Here is a 26,829-nt window from a genome sequence, read left to right on the forward strand (position 1 = left end):
GGAGTCCTGGTGAGAAAAAACAAGTAGCAGTGGCGGTAAGTCAGCAGCGCGTCCCGCGCTGCGTGGGGCATCCGAGATTTTTAAGCTCCTCCTGGCGCTAAACCGTGACGCGTTGTCCCTGCGCCTCTGGGGCTTCTGGGAAATGTAGTCCCCCCCTGTCTGGCGTGGTGATAGCGGCACTAGCGATGGCGGCCACAGCCGCAGGAAAGCAGCAACAATCCCCACTCTGGGCCGCAAGACCCAGAAGGCAGCAACAGGAGTCCCGGCGAGAAGAAACAAGTAGCAGTGGTGGTAAGTCAGCAGCGCGTCCCATAGAGAATCATTTAAGTGGGTATTTGTGAGAGAGCTGATTTGATGCACTTGACTTGCATTGGAGTTGGGATAATCATGTTGATGTGACATCTGAGTTTCCCGCCAATTTCATTTTCTAGCATAGGGCTGCTTGGATTGTTACTTGAGGTATCTCTGATGTCCTCTTTAAGTGGGGCGAGAGACGAGTTACCATGGGCCTGTGTACTAAGTTCGCCAAGAGCTTCCCTGAAATCCTAGCAGATTGACAGGTGAGGCCATACTTGCTTGTGAGCCCTTATCCTGGGCCTAGCGCGCATGTGTATGTCCATTATATGGTGTTCTGCTGTTTGTTGTACGGTCCATTCTATGTTGGAGAGGATAGGAGAGTAGATTCTGGGATGGCTGGGTCTCCCCTGTCCAATCTGGTATTTCCTGTTCCTTAACGCTGCCTCTGAGCTGGTTATGGGTCTTTGGTCAATGTCAGGAATCTTCCGAGTTATGGCTTTTGCATGCAAAGTGTTATCCTTCCTGGTGGTTGCTTTTGTGGTTTCATAGCCTTATGTAACTAGCTGGGAGAATATGTTTGTTTCCTTTAAGTTACCTGTCTCAGGGATCTGTTGCAAAGATATCTGTGATAATTTCTCCGTGCTGTGTTGTGAGCTTATGATTTCTGTGGGCCTGCTGCTTGATTTGGTATCTCGGTTGAAAATCGGTAAGAGCATGCCTTGTTGGAATGTACTTGATGTGGTGAGTGGCTCAGCTGTTGGCAATCTCCTTTTTGTAAGACGCTGTTTTATAAAATGTTTTTTTCGTTTCTTTTTTGCTCTTCGCAAGAAAGTGGGCAAAGTCACGAATGGCTTTGAGAGCGAAGGTTCAGGATGCTGTAAAGATGCTCTTTCAACCATCAGGGGATGGTCAACTGGATCCTGAAGTCTAGTGGGTGTGCCCATTTCCAAGTTTGTGGAGCGATGGTCTCTTAGTTTAATTACTGGGGCTGGCGCTGGCTCCATTGTTAAGGGAGAATTTTGATTTGTAGTTGCTAGGTGGGCTAGTTGTGTTTTTTCCTTAATATTGGTTTCAAAGAGGATTTTCCAGGTGGTTGTGTTGGGTTTTTAACACTATCCCGAAGTGCCCAAACAATTTCTGGCAGTATGCTTAATTTATCAATTATTTGGGAGCAAGAACAGAGTTGGCCAGCTTCTATCTGGGCAAATTTGTATTCTATAGTTCCTAATCTTGACCCTTTTCCAATAAGCTTGAGGTGATAGTCTGACTTAAATTGGTTTGAAGATCAATTCTTTGTGATTTCCAAAGAAGAGCTTCGGCTATTGTGTCTTGTTTAGAGGTGTGAGAGGCCAATTACTGCAACGGCCTTCTTCTGGGAGCAAATGAAGGCCAGATCAAAAAGCTGCAAGTAATCCAAAATACGGCAGCTAGGATAGTCCTCAATGCCCCCCCTAGGACTCCCTCCCTTCCCCTGTTGACCAAACTTCATTGGCTACCAGTGAGGAAACGAGTGCAATTTAAGACCCTATGCACAATTCACAAAAGTGTGATAGGTAAAGGCCCTAAATATCTGGCCAACATCTTCCAGCCTTATGCCCCTGGGTGAATCCTGCGCTCTGTGAACCAACAACTTTTGCAGGTGCCCAGAATTAAGAAGGCCAGACAAGGAGGGCGAGCCCTAGCCCACCTTGGACCAAAGCTCTAGAACTCTCTGCCTTTTGAGATAAGGACACTGACCAATCATCTGACCTTCCGCAAGGTCTTGAAAACACATCTATTTCCCATTAACTGAAATAATCTCTCTCTCCAAATGCTCCATTTTCCTCCTCACTTAACATCTGAGGATTCACTTACTGGCAAAGCGCGGAGATACCCCTTCGGGGGTCTATTCTTGCGCTATAGAAGAATATAAAATAAAATAAATAATAAACAAGGGTCGAGTTACAGGGCTTATGGGACTGGCTGGTGCACAATAGCGTGGACGAGCTAGATGTGGAGTTTTAGGGCTATACTCCATCTTTAATTCTGGTGTTTGAAACAGGGATGCTTCCATTTGGGCTTCTATTTGTGCTTCTTGTGTGTCTAGAAACTGATCTAATAAACTGCTAAGCTTGTGTTCGGATGTGCTGTATCTCCTAGATTTGTTAGGAGGCAAGTGAAAGGTAGAAAGTTCAGCACCTGTTGTTACCTTGGCTTGTGCTTCAGTTTCCGTGGTTGACAGACAAATTGAAGGCAGTGGAGAGTGTGTATTATTATTCACAAGAATTTAAGCAGTTATCATGTGTTTATTTAAGAGAGGACCAACATCCTTGGGCTCAGAGTCTTGGCGTAGTACAGGGTGGGAGTTTGATTGCCTAATTTTTTTCCCAATTGGTATATCCTCAAAGTCTGCCCTGTGTAAAGATAAGGACCACCTGTTTTGCTCGTTAGAGCTTTTTAAGCATATAGAAAGAGGAGAGGAGGGAGGTTTTGAAATATCCTTGGATTCGGCTGTGGTTGGGGAGGATTTTCATCCTGGTCTCTTTTCAAGGAGGTGTTACTAATTTGTGTTGGCATTGGCCCAATAGTGTCTAGCTGCTTGAAATTGTCGGCCCCTTGGTCCCAAAGGTTGAGCATAGGACATGGATTTTGACGATCACTGCAGTGAGATCCTGCCAGAGAGACTCTTGCGGCACAGTGGTACAGTCATCTGGAGGATCGGCCTGCTTTATCTGGGCCGGCTTTCTCTTTTTTAGCATGGTGTGTTGCAGGAGGCTCCCCCGAGTCCTTGATGAATTTCAGTTGGCGGGAGGAGCTGGCATACTAAGGTACTTTGATAATATGTTACTGCAATATGTGAGCTTACAAGAAGTGTGGATAAGTCCATGTGACAGTGACAGTGTGATATATTTTGCTGACTTCCACCCCAATAGGTAGACTAACTAGGTCAAGGCCCTGTGCGCCCAACCTAATCAAGGGAGAGGCACAGAGGATTGTATGCCCACTATAGGCTGTCCTTTTCCACCTTGGCTTGAGCTGACTTTTGCTGCACATAGGGCTGTGAAGGCGCCTCCAGCCCTGGGGGAATTGGTATGGGGGAGACCTGTTGGGGAAAGAGTTTGAAGAGAGTGTTTTCTGAGCTTGTGACGCATCTGTGAGGGTTTTGACCAGCTCTTTGGCGTTCAGGTTGAATTTCACGGTGGGGCTAGAGTCTCTAAGAGACCTACGCTCAGTCTGATGGAAATGCCAGAGGGACCAGGTCGACCACAAGCCACATGCAAACTGGAAGGGCCGCTTCTGAGGGGGGCCCCGGCTCACACTCAGCGACCATAATCTATTACTGCAGCGCTTGGGCACTTTGTTGCTCCATTTCACGCCTTGTCTCACCTTGACATCTTGCCTCCTGGTGCTACTGTCCAGCTACTGCCCTGCTGGGTAAATTTTGGTGCTCACCAGTGCTCTATGGGGGCTCTTAGTGTTGACATCCCCATCGCAGAGTATGATGCAGGACAAAAGAAAAAGACCTAGAAGGCCCAACAGGGAGGGTGACCCAAGCGGGAGCTCATGAGTCCACCACAAGCTGCACCCAGACCTAGCTGGGCTGCTTCTGCGAGGGCCTGGCTCTCTCCCTGTGAACGGTGACTAATGCTGTTGCACTCAGGCACCTCCCGTGTCCCCCATTCACTGGTGGTGACTCCAGCTAGGCAGCTGGAATACTTTGCCCCTTCCCCGGGTCGGTTCTCTGCCAGCTGGAGCTCCTACGGGTGCTGCAGTGGAAATCAAAAACGCGAGCAGCAAACAAGCTGTAACGGCGGCTTCCACGGTGTTGACCTAGAAGCAGAAGCAGTTTGGCTGTGTCGGCGTTCTGGAACTAGTCAGCAGTACCAAACAACTAATTTGGGAGTCACTATTGCTTGCACCTGAGTAGGGCTGTACCTGTCTCAACACAAAGAGCTGCATATCCCCCTGTAGTAAGTCTGGAGCCTGTGCGGGAAAGTCTGAGACCTTGTGATCTTCAAAGTCTCCTTTGAAGTCTCCCCACTCCAAAGGCACATTTGGGTGTAAGTAATGGACAAATGACACCACCAAATCAGAACCAAGGAAATTCTACAAAGAAGAGCTGCTGTGCTGTGGGAGGGACTGCCACTCTGCTACCTGCATTGCTGTGTTGGACAACTGCCTGCGGATTGCTGTGCTGTATGAGGGACTGCCACTGTGCTACTTGGTCTGCTGTGATGGCCTGCAACTTCTTTCCTGGGAGTAGGATAGACAGGACATGCTCACTATATCCCTGAACCCAAGTTTCTCCAAGGTCTTATTGGCCTGCCTCCTGTTCTCTGAAGTCTAAGGGTCACAAAAGACTTCTTGCAACTCTGCTGGCGCTTCTGGAATCTGCCATCCAGTGGTGTCTCGCAGAGGGAGTGCTGCAAGTCGGAAGGGTGGGGGTGGGGCATGTTGGGTGGCAGTGAACTCGTTATTATATATCAAGAAGAGAGAGAGGAATGGAGGACTAGTCCAGATCCCATGTGGTAATCTTATTAATCAGTGAGAACTAGTCTATCTAGACGTGTGGGGAAGTAGCAATGGTGTATGCAATATGATTAATAAGGGTAGTGAACTCGAACATCAGACAGGAGTAAAGTAAGTAATTAAATAAATAAAACTATTTACTTCGGGCTCGCTGCATCGCCAACTCGGCGATACAGCGAGCGCAAGGTAACTAGTTTTATTTTGGACACAAACAGGTCAACATATTTCAGCCTACAGAACCCTACAGGCGTCACAACTTTCGTCAGGCCCATCGGATAATTATGCTACTGCGTAGAAAAGTGAATTTTAATACAAAACCAGTAATCCCACAATTGTTGTGTTCGATTTATTGGTTGTACTCATAATTTACGGACAAGGGACCTCACCTCAACATGGCAACAGCTCAGGGGAGAGACACCGTTCTGTCCATCGGTACCCCAGGAATCTATGGTGCTGGAACCTACACATCTATGGAGCCTCTCCCCTGAGCTGTGGCCAGGTTGAGGTGATGTCCCTTATCCGTAAATTATGAGTTCGACCAGTAAATCGAACACAACTGTGGGATTACTGGTTTTGCATTAAAATTCTTTATTTATCACCTTTCACTTTTCTACATAATAGCATCATTAACCGATGTTTCTGACGAAAGCTGTGACACCTTGTAGGGTCCTGTAGGTTGAAACAAGTTGACCTGTTTGCGTACACCATATGCAGTTATCATTTCAGACTGCATCTTGCTCTGTTTTGAATCCTGGCACTAGGAACTAATCAATAAAGTTTCTGTCACTCCGGGTAGCTAATGAAAACCAATCTTCCAGGAAATATGCTCCAGGATACTGCCTTTAACTGGAATCCTCCATAACTTGTGGTTGGTGTCATGTAGGGCCCGCTTTTTGAAAGAAGTCCCCCCCAAGATGGCTGCCTCCACCTGAGGTTTTGTAGAGGTGGGTGAAAGCAGATGAGATGCAGGGCAAGAGTTGACTCCTCTACAAGGAGCAAAGAAAAGTTTAATCCTACAGTGCCTTCTATAACACAATGTGTACGCCCCATCTCTACCCTTATGTGCCACTTCAGCGGAATTGCCTCTCTGGCAATTTTGGTGAGATTGAAAGGAGCGAAAGTGTACACATCAGTACTCTATTGCAGAGCAAAACCCTGATCTGAAGGTGCATGGCAGTTCTGGTGGTATTGAATTCACATTGAACAAAGTGGGTGTATCATATGTCTACAGTGAACGTGGCTGCATTTCAGCTTCAAGATGTTGTCTCCTGGGAAAAGGTCATGAATCCATTTCTGAAACTCTCTGAGATTTTTGAAACTCCATATATATTTAGGAAAAATAAAGATTACATCATATTGCCAGGTCCTTAAATTAGTGCTGGAACTGTGAGGGGATTGAGAGACCGTTTAATGAGCTTAAGTCATATGCAACAGATCCTGAAGAAGAACCAAATATCAATAAGGATAAATACAGAGAGCATTTTCTGCTACAACAGGTACTTTGAAATGTATTTGCATTGGTCTAGGACTGTAAGAATATCACTTAAAATAATTTAGTGGGATCACTTTCCTCTACAAAAGGTGGAGAATTAGATAAGTTGTAAGTAAACATTGCCATATTTCAGGAATGTATAGCGTTCCAATCCTGAATCATTTTAATATAATAAGTATTGTCTACAAAGGATTAAAGTCCATCACTGAGAATATTGATTCTCTAAATGAAAATTCGAATGTTCAGTTATTGTTGCATAGGCCAAAGATATTTTAAAAAAATCTAAATATGCAATTATTGCATTGATGGACTTGTTTTTTGTGTAATGACCAACGTACTTATGAAATGACAGTGCGTGTAGAATCTTAGAGATTCAAGCAGAGAATACAAGCAAATAATTTTCTGTTGTAGATGGGAACTTGAACACACTGAATGAGTTTATTTGCTCACTGTCTGAAATGAGTTCTTCTCCTTCTAAAATAACCAAGTGAAACTTAGAGTATCACTCTAGCGAGCAGGTTTAGTTTTTGAAGCAATTTTTCAGTTGTAATTTACCTTTGAAATGCTCATGTTTATTCAAGAAACTTAAAACAGATTTGTGTGAAGATTAAGATCTTTCACCTGAACAGTTTGCTATTTCTAAGAAAGATCTTTATATAATTTAAGGTCTTTTCAGCAGAGTGTTCATTAACTGAAATCACAAACTATTATTTCTAATGTCTCATATTTGATTAAATTAGAGTACCAATAATTACTAGAGACTGCGCAATTCAAATGGAGTTTTAAATTTGATATTCATTGTATTTCGGAAGACAAAATATTTTTTATTAGTGCAAGTCAAAGCACAAATAATTCCTTCCTTAATATACCATGATGTTTGTAACAAGTTATCTGTGTTTGAAATGTTCATTGAAATGGTTTCACCTATGTCTGAAATAACTGAATTGAATATTATTTTTTAGATAATGGGCCATTCTTAGCGAGCCATAGACACAATTGGTGTACGGTGAGTAAGAGCGTAACAAATATTTCTACAGTAAAGAAGAAAATAGTATGTTGCAATCAAATATATTACCCTGTAACCCAACAAAATTTATAATTGAAAGTCCTTTCTGTCCAAATACAGCTACATTATCTCGTTGACTGAATTTCATGGAATGGACTTCTTATGCTTGACACTGTTTACATTATGAGGGCAGAAACAGATTTATTTAGAACACTATAGAGAAGCATAGCAAATATAACCCACCTGCTAGAAAAAAGTTAATCAAATATTTTCTCAGAGTTTGACAGTATAATTCAAGCCTCAGAGACAAAATGGCTCACAACTCCTCTGGAAAATGAAGCAACAGGATCTATCAATCTTCTTCTTTTCATAATATACATGTACCTAAAAATGTCACTTGAATAATTGGAAGCATGTCTCTGAAGTATTTTTACCTGCAGTCATTTCAGCAGCTTGCCTAATTATAATAGGTAGATTACTGTGAACATATACAAGTGTGTGTTCGTTGATGAATGACTAGAGAGGAGTGGATGGTATATGTCATGGATTGTTCAGTTCTATTCTCTGGGTTTCCAGCACATTTTGTCAGCACAAGTAAAACCCGTATTCAGATATTTGGAAACTGCTAAGAAGATAATGTTGAGTGTGCCACTGGAACTCGCTTATAGAATACATAAAATACACATCAATGTGATGCTAACCATTGAGTCTCTTCTTCAGCATCAAAACAAATGCTTCACAAAGACAAACATAATGTGAGCCAGATCTAATGAATGAAACAAGAACAAACTAATCCTGATGAACAAGTTGCAGCATACAACTACACAGAAAGAGCTGAAAAGAAAGATACTGCCTATGATGTGCAGCTGCTTGGAGTAGTACCAACAACTTCAGTAACAGTAGGATTCGAAAGTAGACTGAAAGAGGTCTGGACGCATCCACCCTACATTTCTGTCTTTGACTGAATGAGTTATGCCCTTTGCCATCAGTAAAGAAAGTTACAAATTGACCTATGTACTAGTAGGTCAGTTTGTGAACTTCCTACTCGAGTGAGTTTCCGTTTGACTTCTCTCCTGAGTAGTTTTTAAGTTGCTCGCAAATTGTGACTCACTCAGTTTGGGGCCCATCACAAGGATGGGGCCTGATAAGGTCAGCAGACCACCATGTATGTGATCGCATTTCAGTAAAGTAACAATGTTCTTTAATTGCAGTCTGTTTCCTTTAAAAAAGTCTGCTTTCTTTTGTGTGTGTTTGAGAGTTGTCAGTGGTCTCCTGGTCCACTTCCTATCCACAGGTAAACCTTTAATCAAGATACACAAAGGCAAAGTGGTCCCAAATTGGTTACCGCTCCAACTCAGGAGTCATTAACTGTTTCATGATTTGCAATTGGCCTTCAGCTCAAGACATTGACACATTTTATACCAATTTGAATTGGCATAGGGGCAATCCCATTTTAGCAGTTTGTAAAAGTTTACTGATGCTTAAAATAGGTTTAACACATTTCAAAAAAACAGTTTTGTGGCTGCAAAGATAGAATCTGAGTGTTTGCAAACATAACAAGTATTTGCAATGTAATAGGTCTCGCATTCACGTGAGTTTTTAGCTATTGACATTGTAGATGACAATGCCCTTATTTATGTTTTGGGTTTTAAAACATAAATAAACATAAATAAAAGGCATTGTCATTTACAGCTACTCGCTGCAACGACCTCTACCCTTCTGTCGCCATTCACGAGGGCGAGGCGAGACACGCCCCCTCGGCTGGCCACGCCCCCGCCTAAACTACAAATAAGAGCGCGACAACGCTAGGCGCTGTATTGATGATTGGCTCCTGAGGCGAAAAGCCGGGAGCAGGGACGTATAATTTTAAAATTGATTCTGTGTTGGAAATACTGTGTTTTTAACTGCCATCCCCCCTCACCTGCATCTTTTGCTTCCTAGAACAGCGCTACTCGCTGCAACGACCTCTTCCCTTCAGTCGCCATTCACGAGGGCGAGGCGAGACACGCCCCCTCGGCTGGCCACGCCCCCCCGCCTAAACTACAAATAAGAGCGCGCCAACGCTAGGCGCTGTATTGATGATTGGCTCCTGAGGCGAAAAGCCGGGAGCAGGGACGTATAATTTTAAAATTGATTCTGTGTTGGAAATACTGTGTTTTTAACTGCCATCCCCCCTCACCTGCATCTTTGGCTTCCTAGAACAGCGCTACTCGCTGCAACGACCTCTTCCCTTCAGTCGCCATTCACGAGGGCGAGGCGAGACACGCCCCCTCGGCTGGCCACACCCCCCCGCCTCCTCACCCACCGGCATAAAGTATGTGCCTTGGTAGGAAGCGCAGCGGACGAGCGCAGCGGGCGCGACTTTTGCGCGCCGAAGGCGCGCCTAAGGCAAGCCCGTCTGCGCCCGTCCGCGGCCGGACGGGGCTAGGGGCACGACTTCATGCCAAACCTACCTCCTATTCTTCTGAGGATCTAATTGCTCTTCAAGGTCAATGGCTACTCCCGGATCCCATCCGTAGACTGATCTCCTCACTAGGCCTTGCCCCCCCGTCCCCCACAGCCCCTCATCCCCCGCTACATGTTCCCCCGTCACCCTGTCCCCCTCCCCCCGACCTCCCCCCCCGCTCGCCGGCACTGTCTGTCTTTCTACTCAACACCAGGTCAGCGGTCAAGCACCACCATGAGCTGTTCGTCTTACTCGACTCTGAGAAACCTGACCTACTGCTCCTGACCGAAACTTGGTACTGTGACTCTTCTCTCCCCGTTCTCCTGGCTACCCTACCCCCCTCCTATGTGGCCCTACGTGCCGACCGGCCGGCAGGCAAGGCAGGCGGTGGGGTCGCCCTGATCGCTCGGTCGGAGTTGAACTTCCAATCACTTTCCTCCCCTCCCATTTCCCCTGCTGACTTCCTGGTAGTCCGCTCTTCTTCATTTTCCCCCCCCATCACTTGCCTACTAATGTACCGGCCTCCCCAGCCCTCGCCCGCATTCTTGCCGGCCTTTCAAGACCTGTTGGCCAACCTGGTGGTCAACTACGCCTCGGTCTTGGTGCTAGGGGACTTCAATTACTGGCCCTCTGACCCACACGAGTGCCCAGCCTCAAAAGAGTTTACAGATTGCCTCTCATCCCTGAATTTTGTGTCGCACATATCCGTCCCCACTCACTCCCATGGGCACACACTGGACCAGGTCTGGTCCCTCAACCTCCCCGTGGCCGCGGCCACCGTCTCGCCGTGCCCTTGGTCCGACCACGACCTCATTTCCTTTTCTATTCCCCGTAACGTGATGCCTAAAACTCCGCATGCCAAAAACACCTGGGCACGGAACTGGAATAGACTGGATTACCCCTCCTTGACCTCCATGCTCCGCGACTCTACCCCTACTCTTGTTGGCTTACCATCCACCTCTCAAGCCAAGGCCATTAACACCTGGCTGGCTGAAGGCTGCGACTCTGTGGCGCCCCTACGCCGCATCTCCATCCGCCGACCAAAGGACTCCAATAGATGGTTCAATGACCACCTAAAAAATCTCAAACTGAGCGCCCGACGGGCAGAGAGGCAATGGAGGAAAAATTACAATCCCTTATCTAAAACCCACTTCATATCAGCACTGGACAAATACAAAGCAGCAATTCTGGCTGCTAAGACCACCTACTTCTCGTCAAAAATTACTTCTGCTGACAATAAACCCAGGGAAATCTTCGGGATAGTAAATGACCTGGCTTTCTCAGACCGAACCTCGCCCAATATCCCTTCCTCCCAACCCCTCTGCGACCAGCTCAACACCTATTTCGTAGATAAAATAGCAACCATCAAGCTCAATATCCCGCCACCTTCTTCTGCCTTCGTCGATCCTTCCCCCCCGCCCCTCCCCTACCTTCTCACCTCTATCCCCCCCCTCACGCAGGACTCTTTTCTGGAGATACTCCCTAAAGTGAAGTCGTGGTCCCCCGCGGACGTCTGCCCAGCTCGAGTCCTGCAGCAAATCTACTCCAGCTGCCCTGACCCCCCCATTGCCTTCCTCAACAGCTCCCTGACACAGGGCGTAGTGCCCTATTCGCTCAAGGCAGCTACCATAGTGCCCATCTTGAAAAAACCTGGCGCTGATTCTTCTATCTCGGCTAACTATCGCCCCATCTCCCTGCTACCCTTCCTGGGCAAGGTGATGGAACGCCAGGTTACTGCGGTACTCAGCGCCCACGTTGAGGCAAATGGGGACTGGCTTCCCGCCAAGCCGGGTTCCGTCCTGGGCATTCGACCGAGTCAGTCGTGGTCTCAGTCTTGGACAAACTCAGAAAGGGTATGGATGAAAACAAACACCAGGCACTGGTCCTCCTTGATCTCTCCGCCGCCTTTGACACGGTGGACCACACCACCTTACTCACCCGTGTCAAGGCGGCCGGCATCGGGGGATCAGCTTTGATCTGGCTCTCCTCCTTTCTGAGGGAACGCACTCAGGCGGTCCGGCTAGGCGACTTCACGGCCACTCCCCTCCCTGTCACCTGTGGTGTTCCCCAGGGATCCTCTCTCTCTCCCTTACTTTTCAACCTTTATATCTTTCCTCTCATCTTTGCACTACAGCAGTTGGAGGTCACCGTCTATAATTACGCGGATGACCTCCAGCTCATCTTTGATCTGTCCCCTTCTCCTCTCTCGGTCTCCAACTTCCAGTCAACTATGACATTCATCAGGGACTGGATGAACCACAACCACCTTAAACTGAACCCGGATAAAACCGAGCTGGTTCTCACTGGCGGTTCGTCCAGTCCCTGGAACTCTCTCTTCTGGCCCCCCTCTCTTGGCACTGCACCAACCCCCTCCACCACGGTCAAAACACTTGGTGTCAAAATAAACAGCCAACTCACCCTCCATTCACAAATCAGTTCTGTGGTGTCCTCCTGTTTCCTCTCTCTCCGCACTATCCGCACTGTCTCCCGCTTCTTTTCCCCCCAGGCACTTAAGATCATTATGGCCGCACTCGTGATATCAAAATTGGACTACGCAAACGCTATTTACCACGGGATCCCTGCATACAGTTTGCGTAGACTCCAGACCGTCCAGAACCAAGCAGCCCGGCTTGTGTACGACCTCCCTCGTTATCACCATTCCACCCCTCTTCTCAGGGAGCTTCATTGGCTTCCTATAAAGGAACGGGCCCTATTCAAGATCGGGTGCATGGTCTTCCAGGCCCGCCAGGACACTGCCCCCGCCTTCATTTCCTCACTAATTAAGTCTTATGTACCTACAAGAGAACTTCGGTCTTCCTCCAAGTCCCTCCTCCAGATCCCTCGCTTCACTCGCAAAAAGTGGGGTGGGGCCAATTTCTCCACCCTGGCTCCAACCTTCTGGAATTCACTTCCTGACCACCTCTGCTCTGCTACTCAGTATCTCCCCTTCTGCAGAGATCTGAAAACGTTCCTCTTCAGCCAGGCCTTCCCCACTTAAAACTCCCTCAAATATCCCCTTCATCTCTCCCTGGTCTTTTCCCCCTCAGTTGCCGATCCCCCCAGCGCCAAGAAACCGCAAGGTGTACGCTGCGCTTTAGAAGTTTTTTAAATTAGAAATTAAATTACAATACTAATAGCTTAATCCCTCTAAATGCAAGACCTATAGCATTGCAATAAAGGGCCTTCTCGACTGCTTGTTAGATTGTAAATATCAGAGGAAGAGACCGGCCTGCAACGTCTTCAAAGTAGTGATAAATAGTGCAGTGAAGAGGATATGTAAGTGTTGTAAATTACACAGACATGAAATGTGAAGTGAGATTTATATATATGATCTGACCTATAAACACTAACAAAGTGCTCCAAGACCTTTCGCTCTGTGATTACACTGTCGCAGCTCAGGAGGAAGAGAAAAATAGGGGGCTAGTTCCTGCCCTCTCTGTGATTTGAGTGTGCAGTGTGGCATTGCGTAATATAATTTCTACCTTAGGCCTAATAAAAAAAACTCTAGCTGTAGTAGGGCCCTGGCTTCAACTACTGGTGCAGGGCGGGTTGTGCTTAATTGGGAGGCATGGAGGAAGGGAGTGATGGTCTTGGCTGCCGCACTGGCCTGGGACAGTGCCCCTGCTATTACTAGTGATGGACAGATGCTGAGGTGGTGGCATTTGTGTTGGTGCTGGTGGTATTGGTGCTGGTAGTATTGGTGGTGGGGGGGTATTGATATTGGTGGTATTAGTGGTGGTATTGGTGGTGAAAGTGGTAATGGTGGTGGTGGTATTGGTGGTGGTGGTGATATTGGCATTGGTGGTGGTAGTGGTGGTGGTTGTATTGTTGGTGGTGATATTGGTGGTGGTGGTATTGGTGGTGGTGGTGGTATTAGTGGTGGTACTGGTGGTAGTATTGGTGGTGGTGGTGACATTGGTGGTGATGGTGGTCTTAGTGGTGGTATTGGTGGTAGTTGTATTGATGGTGGTGGTATTGATATTGGTGGTTGTGGTATTGGTGGTATTTGTGGTGGTATTGACATTGGTGGTGGTATTGGTATTGGTGGTAGTGGTATTGGATTGGTGGAGGCTAAGCATTAAAAAGCCAGGTTTTAACAAGTTTCCTAAAGCTCAGTCATGTGGATGCTGCCTTGATGTTTATAGGCACGCTGTTCCATAGTATTGCAGCTTCATAGGAGAAGCAACTGCCCCCCCCCATTTGAGTCTCTTAAATCTAGGGCGTGAGATCATTATTGTATTTTTAGATCTTAGATCTCTATTGGGTATGTACCAAGAGGGGGATTGTTTAAGATACCTGGGCCCGGAATCGTGTAAGGCTTTATTAGTAAGGCACAGAGCCGTAAATTTGATCCGGTTAGCTATTGTAAGCCAGTGCAGCTTTTTTATATAAGCTGAGACAGAATGAAATTTGGGAAAATGAAGGATAAGCCTAGCTGGAATGTTTTGAACACTTTGTACTTTCCCAATGTACTATTTTTGTGCCTTAACGTATAGGCCATTACAGTAATCTAATTTGGAGAGGATTCGTAGGGAAATAACTTTTTTTCTGGAGGTGAGGAGAATGAACAAGAGAATCTTCTTAATGATTCTCAAAGTATTAAAACTAGAGGAGATGACCGAGCAGATGTGTGTGTTGAGATTTAATTTCTTGTCAATGACTATGCCCAGATTTTTTACTTTTTGGGCAAGAATGGGAAGAGTTCCCAGCTCCGCAGGCCAGCATGCTGGGCTCTAGAATTGGGGGTTGTTGCCAAATAAGATGACTTTGGTTTTTTCCGAGTTCAATTTAAGGCAGTGCTTACCCATCCAGTTACTGAGTACTCTCATACAGTTGTGAAATTCGGAGGAATTAAATTCTGCTTCGTTTGATGCCGAAACAACAATTTATGTGTCATCTGCCTAAGAAGTGGGTGAAAACCTGAATGATCCAATCAGAGAGGAGAGTTTGATGACATCAATATTGAAAAGTAGTGGACTCAGGGATGCTACCTGAGGGACACCACACGGGAGGGAAAAGGACTTGGAAGTAAGGTTTCCCAACCTGACTGAGTGCTCCCTATCTGTTAAAAATGATTGTAGTACATCAAGAGCTTCATTAGTAATACCACATTTTTCAAGGCGGTCAATGAGGTCGGCATGATCCACAGTATCGAACGCCGCCGACAGATCAAGGAGGATAAGTGCTGCTGAACCTACTTTATCAAGAATAGATGTTATTTCATTTATAGTCTTGGTTAGAGCTGTCTCCGTGCTATTCTCAGCCCTAAAGCCAAATCGGGCAGTGTCCAATATCTGATTGTCCTGGATGAACTGTGTCGTTTAAGAATTAATACGTTTTTTCAACTATTTTTGCTGGAAATGGCAGCCTGGAGATAGGACGATAATTTGCTGGATTGTCAGTATCCAAATTGGTTTTTTTAAGAAGTGGTAAAATGGAGGCCTTTTTCCACAGTTTAGGAAAGATACCCGAGCTAAACATCACATTAAAGATGTTAGTGAGAGGCGCTAGGAGTAGGTACTTTCTTGAGAATTGAAGGGGACAGGGATCTCGAGGTGATACCTATTTAGTAGACCTGAGAAGTTCAAACACCTCAGCTTCTGTTTAGAGGGAAAGACAACAATGGAAGATTCCCAAGAGAACAGCACCTAGGCAAAGATTCTCCAAGAAAGATCTTTCTTTTGGGCCCACCCTCTAGTACATAGGGCAGTCTGTGTGCACACTCCAAAACACCCACTGTTACAGTGTAGGTTCAACATGAACTATGAAGGGATTTGAAAAAAAGGTCAAGGTGCACCACTTAAACGTTTTTGAAAAACTGTTATCTCTAATAGGGTAAACAGTGATGATCACATCAAATTTTTCTTGTGTTCTTTAGAGTTCTTTATTCAATTCAGTTGAAAAAAGCTATACACAGGATCTACAGCCGATGCGTTTCGTCCTCAAGGGACTTCTTCAGGGCTGTTACAAAAAAAGACAATGTACAAGACATACAGTTAAAAATTAAATTAGTAAATCTTTAAAAAACGACTAGGCTAGTACAAAGAATGCCAGGCTTCATCAACAGTACATCACAAAATTGAATCTAGTCCAGATCCTATGTTTCCAATGCCAACAAATTAGGGTATATCTAGAGCTAACTTGATTGTCTTGGACAGGGAATTTATTAACACACTGTTTACCCTATTAGAGATAACAGTTTTTCAAAAACGTTTAGGTGGTGCACCTTGACCTTTTTTTCAAATCACCTCAGCTTCTGTAACAGGAGAGAATTGACTGAGTTTGGTAGAAGGATTTTTATCCAAAGACCTAGGTTTGGGGGAGAGTCTGGTGCTGGAGTACAGCTGGTATTGAAACCTGTAATGCTAAAACAGGAAAACAGATTGTAGATTTGTTCTACCTCATTACAAACATGGGAGGACATGTTCTTGCAGAAAGCTAAAGTGTAATTACTTCCTTTATCTTCGGGAGATATGGTAAGTTTGTTTATAACTTGAAAAAGGTATTTTGAGGAATGTTTAGAGGTTTCAATTTGGTGTAGCTAGCCAGGGACGGTTTACAGCCAACTCTATCTGAGGTTGTATAGTTAGATCTCCATTTTCTTTTAAGTCTTTTACTGTTTTGTTTTTCCTGATGGAGAGATTCATTGAACCAAGGTGCTGATTGTTTGGGATTATGGGGGCCTCTGCATTTTTTGGGCACAGCTTTAGAAATGGCAGTCTTTAGCCAATGTGTGTAACTTTCTTCGGCCTATGTTAGATCTGGCCCTAAGACGTGCTTCGCCCAAGAAAGGAGTTGTTGTAAAATATTAAAATTGGTTTTGGACCAAAGAAAAAGTAAAGTGGGATTAGAATCTGATATCCTGCTTTGAGCCGGGGAGGGCACCATTAAATTAAATGTAAAAGCCTTGTGGTCAGACCATGTAAGTGGAAGAAATTCCTTCACTACACGGAAGAAATGTTAGAAAAGATAGCATCCAAGGCATGACGAGCACTGTGTGTGGGCTGCTGTACACATTGGGGAAGGTTAAAGGCCGTCATTATGTTTAGAAAAGCTTCAGTATTGACATTCTCCTGACAGTCCAAGTGAAAGGTACAATCCCCAAGTACTGTAAAATTGCTAATATAGGTTCCATCTTCGACCAGAGTTCAAATAGACTGAAGGAAATCACATTTAGGGCCATGGGGGCGGTATAAAAGCAAGCCTTTAAAGGAGTAGGTGTTAGTTAATTCCAAACTAAAGAAAAGGGATTCACAATCTGAGTTGGGCATTGGTCCAGCCCTGCACTTAAGATAATTTTTTTAAATTATTCCCAACCCTCCACCCTGTCTGCTCTTATTATTAAGTAGCCTGGAGGGGTTGTTATCAATAGATCTGGGCTGGAATGGTCGGTGGCCCAGGTTTCTGTTACAAAGAGAACATCTAATTGTTGATTTTCAATAAATTCGGCAGCCTCATGGGCATGTTTGAAAAGAGAATGAGCATTCATCAGTGCCAAGCAGAAGGCTAGAGATGTTGAGAGCTGGTTGATTTTAGGAAGAGTTTGTTAAACCTTGGTTAGTGATTCATAACCAGGTACTTAAAATCAGCAAATATTGCACTGAAAAAACTAAACATCCTGGGTACAATCAGCCAGTGAAGCGCAATGACACTGGTTATTAAGTGCATAAAGATTACTGCATGAGCAAGTAATCCTGACCTGTTTTTCAGGGGCTAGTGGGGCAGCATAACTGGCCCTCGGTGCGATCCTGGCATGAACTGGAGCAGATTGGCTTGCCTTGGGCATGCCGGCTCACCATGTGTTTTTATCGCTGTGCGTAGGCGTCCTGTGACCTACCCACCAGAAGTACTAAGGACAGGGAGGGACTGCTCCCCTCTGTGACAATCTGCAGGAAGCCATGTCATACCGGGGGAGCAGAACTGCACTGGTTGCGGTATTGGTGGTGGTGGTATTGATAATGGTGGTGATGGCATTGGTGGCATTAGTGGTATTGGTGGTAGTATTGCCATTGGCAGTGGTATTAGTGGTGGTGGTGGTACTGGTGGTGCTGGTATTGGTGGTGGTGGTATTGGTTGTTTTGGTATTGGTGGTGGTGGTATTTGTGGTGGTGGTATTGGTGGTTTTGGTGGCAGTATTGGTGATGGTGGTATCGGTTGAGGTGGTGGTAATGATGGTGGTGGTATTGGTGGTAGCTGTAGTATTGGTGGGGGTGGTGGTATTGTGGAAGTGGTGGTGGTATTGGTGTTGGTGATATTGGTGGTGGTGATATTGGTGGTGGTGGTATTGGTGGTGGTGGTGGTATTGGTGGTGGCGGTATTAGTGGTGGTGTTATTGGTGGTGGTCCTATTGGGGGTGGTATTGGTGGTGGAGGTATTGGTGGTTGTGGTGGTATCGGTGGTGGTGGTATTGCTGGTGGCATTGGTGGTGGTACTGGTGGTTGTGGTGTTGGTGGTGGAATTATTGGTGGTTGTGGTGGTATTGGTATTGCTGTTGGTATTGGTGGTGGTATTAGTGGTACTGCTGTTGGCACTGTCAGTGTTTGAATTATTGGTGGTAGTTGTATTGGAGGTGGTGGTATTGGTAGTGGTGGTATTAGTGGTGGTGGTATTGGTGGTGGTACTGGTGGTGGTGATATTGGTGCTGGTACTGGCATTAGCGGTGGTATTGGTGGTGGTGGTATTAGTGGTGGTGGTAGTATTGGTGGTGGTAAAGGTGGTGGTGGTGGTGATATTGGTGAGGGTGATATTGGTGGTGTTGGTATTGGTGGTGGTATTGGTTTTATTGGTTGTGGTATTGGTGGTAGTGGTGGTATTGGTGGTATTGTTATTGGCAGTGGTGGTATTGGTGGTGGCGGTGGTGGTATTGGTGATGGTGGTATTGGTGGTAGTGGTGGTATTGGTGGTATTGTTATTGGCAGTGGTGGTATTGGTGGTGGCGGTGGTGGTATTGGTGATGGTGGTATTGGTTGTGGTGGTATTAGTTGGGTTGGCAATGGTATTGGTGGTGATGGGGGTATTGGTGGTTGTGGTATGAGTGGTGGTAGTATAGGTATTGGTGGTGATGGCATTGGTGGTGGTTGTATTAGTGGTATTGAATGAATGAATGAAGGCAATCTTATAATGCGCAACTTAGCCCAAAGGGCATCAAGGCGCCTAACAAATGATACTCTACTACAGCAGTCTCGCAGAGCGAGCAGCTCATAAGTGCTGCCTCTAGGCTCGACCTAAAAATGGTTTGTACATCTGGACCCAGAAGATTGCTTTCAATCAGGCCATAGACCCAACATAAATATAGCTGTATTCCCTGAGCTGTCTTAATCAGAGCATGAGCCTTAACTTAAACTTGACTAATTGAATTGCTTCATGATCCTGCTTAGTGAAATTGCAAAACAATTAATATATTTCCTTTTATTTTTCCCACCACCCATTTTCATCTAAGCTGGTATTCTATGCCAAGCTCATCGTCGACAGTATTCGGGGTGAATGGGGCAGGCCAAGAGACGTGTGGAGAAATTAATTGTCTTCACCTGTACAGTACTATGGGCCTGATTTAGGTCTTTTACCGGACTCCCATCGTCCCACCGAAACTGAATTTAAAAGTACTCCTCCAAGCTGATGGTATCCCGCTCACCGTATTTAGATATGGGTTGGCAAACGTCTGTCTGCATCAACAGACTGTTTCCTGATGCATAAATGGTGCACATTCATCGAAATGGCAGACTCCTCTGTTGGCATCACCAACAGGCTGATGGGTTTGCACTATGCCTATTTAGATTTCCCCCTTGTGCTGTAGTTGTCCTAGCGGCAATTTGTTGATAGAGCAAGTCCCTGGTGGAGTGGGGACTAGTAAGTACCACTTATTAATGTGTCAATGCACACATATGCTTGTGTTTGCTTCAAAACTATATTTTGGTAATGTGTTATGCCCCTTTTTTCACATATTGCATAGCACACAGACAACACACACACTATTGAATGAACATCCGCAACCACGAAAACAAGATATTTTTTCTAATTGTCAATAATGTTGTGTTCATACTTCCATGATAAGTTGTCAAATGAACACTAATGCAAAATACAAAAGAACAAAATTGCATGGAAGAGCATTGTAAAAGTACATAAGGCTACAGCAATTGTCAACATACCATTCATAGTAAGACAAGTTTAAAAAAAGCTTACCTTGCGTCCCGGTGACAACGGAGTTGATTAACGTCATGGTCAAGTATACACAACAAAGGAAGGACCTAGACAATGGGGCTCAAGACGGAAACAGAGTGGGAAGCAGAAGAAAAGGTATGTTTCTACCTGATTTCCTTCAATGCAACCAATTCAAAGTAGGAGGTACCCCCTCCACAGTTTCCTAGACAGAAAGGCACATCATGATTGGTCAATTGGCTTGGCAGTAATCTTGGCAGGACTGTCTCCGACTGCTGATTTTGCCTGTGATGCCCTCTACACAGGAGAAAGATTCTGGTGGAGCCGGTGACACTTGGACGGTCGATGTTTGATAGACCTGTCAACATCTAAATAGTGTGGATGGACTGCCAAGTAGGGGGGTCGGCGAAACCTTAGAAAATGTGACAGCCAGACCAGATCCACCGAGATCTAAATCAGGCCGAATGTTACAAATGTAGAAATGTACTACAACCACCAAACCCTTGGTCTGTCCACTCTATTTAGATTCAGACGGACCGTCAGGGTCCAGACAGCGGTGACCTTGCTGGCTCTGCTATCAGAAAGCGTACTCTAACTGTTTTATGGAGTATAGCCCATCAGAGTAAGTATTTAAGTCTACCTGTCCTATTTATAATAGATGGTCCAAATTGTCTCCTATCCTTCCTGGTGGTACGGGAAAAATAATAATTACCCTACAACTTGGGGGAAAAGTCCAAATTTATGGGGGTCATTTGTTTCTTTGCTAATCAAAAACAAACTCCCAATTTGGGAGTTTGTTTTTGAAAAACTAAAATGTTTGGTTTGTGGCTATTGAAAATAATGGAGCTGCACACCAAACTTGCAGTGGCTACAGAAAAATGTCTGTGAAGGCTGTTTCACTGAAGGCACAGAGATGACTGCTGAGTTGGTGGAGATCTCTAAGTATAACGGGGGTAGATCCTCATGAAGGGTTATGCAATGTCCTCTGCCACTCTGATGGACAGCAGGCCAACCACCAAACTTTAAATCATGGCCTACATTTAGCATGCACCTACAATACAAGAGAAAATGTAAAATTCCTGCTATGATTTAAAGCTATGTTTTGTATTAGTAGCTATGATCACTGTTATTTGGAGTTTGGTGCTCTGCCTTTTTTTCCTACCTTCATGAGAGGTGCAGCCTGAGTAAATAAACTGTGTTAATAGATCCACAATGCTATGGCAGCATTCCATCACGCCTTTGTTTTTCCTTTAACAGCACCCTAAAGTAAGGTTCTTTTAATGGGAAAACATAACTAATCCCACTCATGCAGAGCTGAACTGGTAATCAAAATCACCCCATGCAAAATTTTCAAAACAGGGGAATAAGTTTCAAATTAATTCCTCTAGCATTGTGTAAGAAGGTCTGTGTGTTTACAAAGCTAAAACTAAGCTGGTCGACAAAAGAGCTCTGTACAAATGGGGAGCATCTGTAAGTCAAGGGGTCCAAGTATGAATTTGCTTTGATAGAGGTTCTCTTCATATTATATTGTCACTTGCAGACACTGAGGGGCATATTTACAAGCCCCTAATTCCACAGGAACATCACTTTAACGATGTTCCTGAGGCGACAGGGGCTTTGACTTATTTACAACGCGTCGTTAAGCACTCTACACTTAGCATGAAAGGGGTGGCATTGGGTGTTGCAGTGGGCATTCTGCCACAATACCCACTGATTTTAATGCTGCCCCCTATTTACAAGGGTGGCATAAATACGATGTAGCACCAAAATTAAGATGATAGAAGAATCTGGTTCTTAACATGATGAAAAAAGGAGAAATGCTTTATTTCTCCCCTTCTTTGCTGTTTCTGTGTGTGCTGCATTGTGCAGCACACATAGAAACAGCCGAAACACGCATCAGCGCTGGAGTCCTCGGATCATCATGTCTCCTCCAACACTACCTAGTAGTGGCCTCTGCTGAGGTTCTCATGAAATCTTGCAAAACACTCTCTTTCACCCAATGGAAAAATATACTGAAAGGATGATTGTAGATTACTACACATGAATTATACAGCAAATTGTGGCTTATTGTATGTACTACATTGTTAAAGATCTACTACTGGAGACCAACAGATTTTGATGTAGTGGACCACGTGTGAATTTTATTTATGCTTGAACGTAGAGTATGACTCTGGCACAGAGTACGAGTTGGTTTTAGGTATGTGCGTTGCACCTGGGTTACTTGGATTGTATATTGTACATTGTAGAATATGTATTAAATGTATATTAATTATGCTTTTTCTACTTTGAGAACTGTTATAATAAATTGGATATATTTGTTCTAATAATTATGGTCTCAGGTCATTAGCGCCCTTTGAATTTTTGTGTTCCTGGCTGTGAGCACACTGTACTTCCTCTCCGGGGAGATGTGACATTGCTGTTTTTGTACCCCATCCTTGACGTATAGCTTTGCTTCAATACATACCTTTTCAGACAGGCGGTTTTTCCTTTTGGATCGCATGTTACATCCCCTGTTCCCTTGCCTAGGTATCTGTTCAGGGGTCCCCTTCTATCCGATTCTAGGGTGGTACCACCCATGCTGCCGCACCTATCCCTGACCTGTGGGGGGCGCTGTGGTTAGAAGGAGCTTGCTTCAGAGTTACTTGTGCATTGGACAGTTTCCAGGCCGCAATAAAAATGTCAAGATAACTCGCTATTCATGTTTCTGCCGGAGAGAGACTGAGTTTTGCCAAGCGGTAGTTCTAACTCATCATATTGTAGCGTAGAGCGCTAATGTTCCTGCTGCAAACAACCTTCACAATGTGGATCACAGAGCTGCATGTTTTGTGTCTATCTCAGTGGGTTACTGCTTTTGTTACAGAGATCCTTTTGTTACCTGTAGTTCATAAATCACAATCCTAATATAGCACAATGTCCTATGAATTGTTGTCAAAGGGCTACATGGAAACTGCATGGTATAAGGAGGAATGTTATGATGTTTCCTCAATCTTCCATTATCTTAATATTGCTAAAAAGGGCATGTTTGTGTACAAATACACTCTCATTAGTAAAACCAACCCCAACCACTGTGGTACTTTATAAATCCTGTGTTTGTGCTTTCCAGACCAAACACTTAAAATATACTTCCTACTGCTATGGATGACATGTGACTCATACACCTGTAATACTCATTGTCTTTTTGTAACATTTTCTGATGAATGATTTGCACACCAATGATTCACAGTTTCTATGTAATATGTGTGATATGAAGCGCACTAACCAGTGCTTAATTTGAGTTAGAGGTTTTCGGTGCTAAGCACCAGCACATAGGGCCATATGTAGGTAATTGCCAAATACCGAATTCTTAATACCAAATTTTACCGATTCGGTATTAAGAATATAGTATTTTCGATGTAGGTAAAAATTTGGCAATATTTACTGAATCAGTAAAAATCGTAAAAAAATTACAGATTCCTCAATACTGCACGGTATTTCCGAATCTGTAAATACCAAATCGGAAATTCAAAACACCAGCAATTGAGGAATCAGCCAATCCTGTGCATCCACCCCACCTCCCAACCAGGAAGTGGCCACACCCATGCAGGTACACTCAATCAGAACCTTCTGGAGAGGCTGGGAGTGCAGAGGAGAACAACTGATCCACTGGGTGAACTTTTCCTGCAAAAACTGTTCAATAGCTAGCAAGGACACAGAAAGAGAAGGAGGTGAAAGGAAGAGGAAGCTGAAATTCAGCGAAAGGGAGCTGCAGGTCATTGTGGAGGAGGTTGTAAAACAACATACCAAGTTGTCTGGGAAGCAGTCTTTGCAAGAGGCTGAATCAGAAAAAAGGAAGGTCTGGCTGGGAATTCAGGCACAAGTGAATGCCATAGGAGTGACCCCCTCGGGACATTGATGTACTGAAAAAAAGGTGGTATGACGTCAGGAGCATCACCAAAAAGAAGATGGCGGAGAACAAAAAACAAGCCAGTAAGACAGGAGGAGGAAGGAACAGGGCACCTGCCCTGACTGCACTTGAGCAGCTTGTGGAGTCCACCATAGAGCCAGAAAGTGTCTGTGGAATCAGGGATACAGACAGCTCAGCCAGAGCTGCCACCAAACAAGGTAGGAAGCATGCACAGTAATCTGCCCCCCTTCCCTATCCCCATTACCCAACGAGGCTGTGTGAATCCCACTCCAGTACAGATTTTAGTAAACACCAGCAATACATTATGGGAGATGTAGTCAGTGAAACACCTATCATGACAGTCATCACACTGAACAACATACATGAGTGATAAGCAAGCAGAGGACATTCAGATAGTGTGCCAGAAATTAAAATTTTATATTGCTATACAGGGCTGCCAGACCACTGAGTTAATGTACAATTTCTGTCCACAGGTGAGACATTGCGCAGGTCTGTTCAAGACAAGGCAGGAAGGGCACCTCAGAAGGAAAGATCAGAGGAGGCCAGTGCACTACACCACCGGCATCACCACAACTGCCAGCCTCGCCACCACTGCCAGCGTCACCACCACTGCCAGCGTCACCACTAGTGCTAGCCTCACCACCACTGCCAGCGTCACCACTACTGCCAGCCTCACTAGCAGCAACACCACCTGCAGAGGTAAGCCCCAGGAGGCATGCTGTTGCTACACTTCAGGAGATGGAGTTGTCCTCAGAAGACACCGGGGGGAAAAACATCAACTGTGCCAGTCAACGGCAATAATGCTGGTTTGCAGTCCACCTCTGAGAGAGCACACACAGGTGCCAGATACCGCAGGGCCCTAGAAAGCAGTCCACCTTTGCAGGGTGAGGATCATGGTGTCTTCCCAAGGCTGGAGGCAAATATGGTCAAGGTGCAGCACCTGCAATGGAAGGCAATTCAGTCTGTACAGCGGCAAATTACATGGGTGAAGTAACCTATGACTTCCTCTTAGGGTTTTCACAAATTTGACTTGAAAGTTGTGCCCTTTGTGTAGTGGCCTAGTGCCCAATTATTAAAACTATGTCATTTACATACAACAACTGGCTGTGTCTCCTTACTTACTCAGAAATAGTTGCGTGTGATCTCTGCCCGTCTTTGTATCCCAACTGCTGCTGGCACCATTCCTGCTGCTTTGGGCTCTGGCTCAGCAAATTCATCATCATCGTCCTCAGAGTCAGTTAATTCAACTTCTGTACCTTTTTTAGTGGCAAGGTTGTGCAGCATAGCACAAGTTGCAATGATTTTTCAGCAGATGATGGGTGTGTACTGACGTGCGCCTCCGGTTTTGTGGAGGCAGCGGAATCTGCTTTTCAAAAGTCCGAACGTGCCCTCCACAATGTTGCGTGTTGATTTGTGTGCCACATTGTATCGCCTCTCACTCGGGGTTGATGGTTTTAGGTAGGGAGTGAGGATAAATGACCCACACCATAGGCCCTATCACCTAGGTGAAAAAGAGAGTGCCATTAATTACATACACTACCACTCTCATCGTCAGTATCCATCAGGGTGTGTCACAGTGATTTACCTAACAGGTATCCTTCTCCAAATTCTCCCGCAGCCAGGCGTGTGTCGATCCCAGTGTTCTGGAAGATGTATGAGTAGTGGGTGCTCCCTGGAAATTTGGCCACGATGTTGGTGATTATGTTGGCAGTATCGCAGATTACCTGCACATTTATGGAGTGGGTGGATTTTCTGTTTCTGTAGATATACTCAGTGGCTGCAGGTGGGCAGATTTGAATGTGTGTCCCATCAATGCATCCTATGGCATGCGGGAACTGTGCCATTTGGTAAAAGTCAGTCTTGGTTTTCAGCAGTTCCACTTGTGTGTTTGGGAAGCTTATGTAGTGATGCATTCTCTGCATCATGGTATCCAGGAACTTCTCAAAGAAACGTGACAGGCAACTATGTGTCACCCGACCTACCGCAGCTATCAACCCCTGGTAACTGCCAGATGCAAGTAGGTGTAGGCTACAGATCAGCTGAACATGTGCTAGTATGGCGTGCGACCTTGGTGTTGGATGCTCCAGGAGTGGGTGCAGGTCCCGTATCAGGTCCAGGATGGTGTGGGGGTGTAGCCTGTACCCTTCATGGATCTCAGCCTCAGTCAGTTGGAAGAGTGTGATGCGTTGTCTGTAAACGCACACCCCCCGTCTCCAGATCCTCACTCCTGCTGCCTGTAGCCGCCTTGCAATTACATAGAAGGCCGCCATAGTGATCACACTGTTGCATTTAGGAACTGTTTAAATACATTGCACCTGATTACCACCTGCTTTCAGTCAGTGTTAATTATCGACTCCTATGTAATTTGGTATTACCGATTTTTCCTACATCTCTCTTCGAGTGTTTACCGTTTCTTATTTACCAATTTGGTATTTGGGTGTTCGGTAATTCCGAATCTGTAAATTAAAAATCATTAATAAGGAATCGGTATTTACCGATTGCTTATTACCGATTCCTTCTCTACATTGCATATGCCTATTTACTGATTGGTAACGGTGAAATTTACTGAATTTCACCGTTATCGACCGGTATTGGCCTACCTACATATGGCCCTTAATCATTAACACTGGTGCTTGAGCGCCAGCTAGGGACACAATCATTTTAGGAAGGCACAAGGAGATTAAGTGAGTTGCCCAGAATCACAGGATGTTGAGCCGATGCCGATACTCGAGCTCTGAGGTCAGCATCTCTGGCCATTACACCACATCCTCTCCCCACTAACCGGTGAAATGGGCTGGTGGAAGCTGCCTCCTGACAGGAGCCCCAGCACTTATTTCTTTTTTTTTTTTACAAATTAACCACTGGTTCTGACACCCTACACTGGTATGAGTAGTGCTATAAAAAAAATGCACGTGTGAGAAGGGTAAGGAGAGATGTGGGGCACTGTTGGAGGGGGGGTGAGGGAATCTGTGGAGAAGGAGGTCAAAAAAGATTGTCGCACTGGGCTTCATTAGTATTAA

This window comes from Lissotriton vulgaris, chromosome 1_1 (assembly GCF_964263255.1).
Source record: "Lissotriton vulgaris chromosome 1_1, aLisVul1.2, whole genome shotgun sequence".
NCBI classification, from domain to species: domain Eukaryota; kingdom Metazoa; phylum Chordata; class Amphibia; order Caudata; family Salamandridae; genus Lissotriton; species Lissotriton vulgaris.